Source organism: Hylobates moloch, unplaced genomic scaffold (genome assembly GCF_009828535.3).
Source record: "Hylobates moloch isolate HMO894 unplaced genomic scaffold, HMol_V3 SCAFFOLD_8, whole genome shotgun sequence".
NCBI lineage: Eukaryota > Metazoa > Chordata > Mammalia > Primates > Hylobatidae > Hylobates > Hylobates moloch.
In genome coordinates this window covers 96,743,252-96,745,921 of record NW_026652283.1, presented here as the reverse complement: position 1 = coordinate 96,745,921, position 2,670 = coordinate 96,743,252, and the positions used below count along the sequence as shown (strand labels likewise).

At 39.5% G+C, this 2,670-nt stretch overlaps 1 pseudogene; it reads right to left on the bottom strand.

The window, feature by feature from the left end:
- Window positions 1-373: 373 nt before the first annotated feature.
- LOC116472360 (immunoglobulin-binding protein 1-like) lies at window positions 374-1,739 on the bottom strand (annotated as a pseudogene).
- Between the last annotated feature and the right edge of the window lie 931 nt (window positions 1,740-2,670).

The following is a 2,670-nucleotide window of genomic DNA, read 5'->3' as shown; positions in this document are numbered from 1 at the left end:
GGTCTAATATAAATCTATAGAACACTCCACCCAACAACAGAATATACATTTTTCTCTAGTATATATAGGCCACTCTCCAGGACAGAACATATGTTAGGCCATAAAATGCATATCAAAATCTATCACTATATTTTCTTTTTTTTAATAGAAGGGACTTTTATTATTTTTTCAGAGAATTCAGACAGCCATTGATTAAACAGAGCCATTTCTCAGTGCTCTTTTCTCTCCATTTAAGAAACTGGAATATAGCATGATGAGAATGATGATGCCAAAACAAGATTGCTGGCTCACATCATCTAGGGTACAAATACGCACTTACTTAATCACTTGACACTTCATTGAATGCAAAGCAATATTTAGCATCTTTGCCTTCGTTGTACACAGCTGAAGCGGGAGCCCAGGGAGGGGAAGACTGCATGGTTTTCCTTGGCGGGGGAGGTGTGCACCCTGCAGTCCTGTCATGCTGTGGGAAGATCAGCCCATGTTCTGTCGGTTGCCACAGCCCCTATGATGGGTGTCCTTCCAGTTATCCCACTCCCGAACTCTGCAGAGTGTTCATCATCCTCTCCCTCCTTTACTTCTTGATACTTCTGTTGCTGAGCTGCTTTTCTGAATTCCTCTGATGTTGCTGTGGCTATTCCCTGATCTGGCAATGCTCCATATTTCCGATGTTGTTCATACCAGTCACTCACCGTCATAGTTGCCAGACTTGGATAACTAGCTCCAAATAATTTGGCTTGGGCTGTGTTCCGCGTGAGAATGAAGGATTTCACTGGAGGCCTCTCCTGGAGAGATGAGTTAGAAGCTGATGACTGTCTTCAAGAGTCTCTCTCAGGATCTTTATTTCCTGGTCAATGCTCTCAATCTCTTCTAAGCTGGTATCAATCCACTTCTGAAGGTGAAGAAGATAATATTCACGAACATGCTCATCATCTGCTTGACCACTTTCCACAGCAGATTTCACTGCAGACAACCTATGGTCCAACTCCTTCTTCTGCTCGTATCTCTCTATTTTAGCCTATCTTTGAGATGCCATAGCAACGAGGCTAGGATAAGCCATGGAGGAATTAGCAGTGTGATTTTCAGCTGAGTTGTTCTTGGTTTTGGGCAGCTCAAACTCTGCAACGTGATAGTAATGGCACTGAGTTAAGTAGTTTATAAAATGTTCTCGAGCCCGCTGCAAATGATCTAGATGCTTGCTGGGGTTGACTTGTTTCATGGTGAGGGCTCCTTGAAACGCTGGCACCAACAGGTACTTCAGCTCGGTGAAAGCAATCTCTTCCAAATCTTCATTTCAATTGAACAAGTTGAGCCGTGATAACATTTCGGGAGCCTTCTCAAGGAGGCCGAGGCCCTTGAACACCTTCTCCTGGACTATCTGGTAACCGGTGGTTTCAGCCGCTAATTCTGCTTCCTCCAGAAGCTGTTTGCCTGTTTTGAGCAGCACGGGGAGCCACGGCAACAGTAACTCATCTTCAGCAGCCATCTTGGGGAGGGAGGGTGTATTTTCTTTTTAAGAGAGACAGATCTCACTATTTTGCCCATGCTGGACTTAACCCCTGGGCTCAAGTGATCCTCCTTCCTCAGCCTCCCAAATATCAAAAATGTTAAAATTGTAAATGTATTGAAATCATTCAAATTATCTTCTTCAATCACAATGGAATAAAATTAAATTCAATAACAGAAGGAAATCTGGAGAATTTGCAAATATGTGAAAATGAAACAATACACTCATAAATAACTAAATGGTCAAAAGAGAAATCACTGGTGAAATTAGAAAATACTTTGAGTTGAACAAAAATGAAAACACAGTATTCAAAAACTTATGGGATTCAGATAAAACAGTGCTAACAGGAAATTTATAGCTGTAAGTACTTACAATTTAAAAAAAGAAAGATGCCAAAACAATTGCCAACCTTCCTCATCATGAAACTAAAAAAAAGAAGAGTAAATTAAACCCAAAGCAAGTAGGAGGAAGGAAATAATAAAGATTCAAGCAGAAATAAATGAAATACAGAACAGAAAAGTAATGGAGAAAATAATCAAAATCAAAAGTTGGTTCTTTGAAAAGATCAACAAAACTGATAAATCTTTAGCTAGACTAGGAAAAAACGAGAGAAGATGCAGGTTTCCAAAATCAGGAATAAAAGAGGGAACATTACCACAGAGTTTACAGAAATAAAAAAAGGTTATAAGGGACTACTATGAATAATCGTATGTTAACTAATTAGATAACCTAGAAATAGAAAATCTCAATAGAGTTATAACAAGTGAAGAGAATGAATTAGTAATCTGGGCATCAATATGCCAAGATAATCAGGACTCTTAATGCTAAGGAAGAGGAAGATTGCAGGAGGCTACCATCAGTCTCTGCCACGACTACTGTTGACACTTAGGTTGACACTCCTACAGTAACATATATGTGTAATTTATCATGTAGACCATTTGGTGACCTAACCAATTTGGTTTATTGGAAATTTAAAATGTAACAACATTTCAAAGGAAGAAAGTCTGAGTTATTCACCAAGTTTACCACCTTGCCAAATTGGCGATTTGTCTGTAAAGAAACAATTGGTTGTTTTTTCTTACTTCGTTTTCTAAGAGGGTAATGTGAAAGCACTCTCTGAGAGAGCTCACGTAATTCCACACCTCCAGTTACTAGCTCTGTAC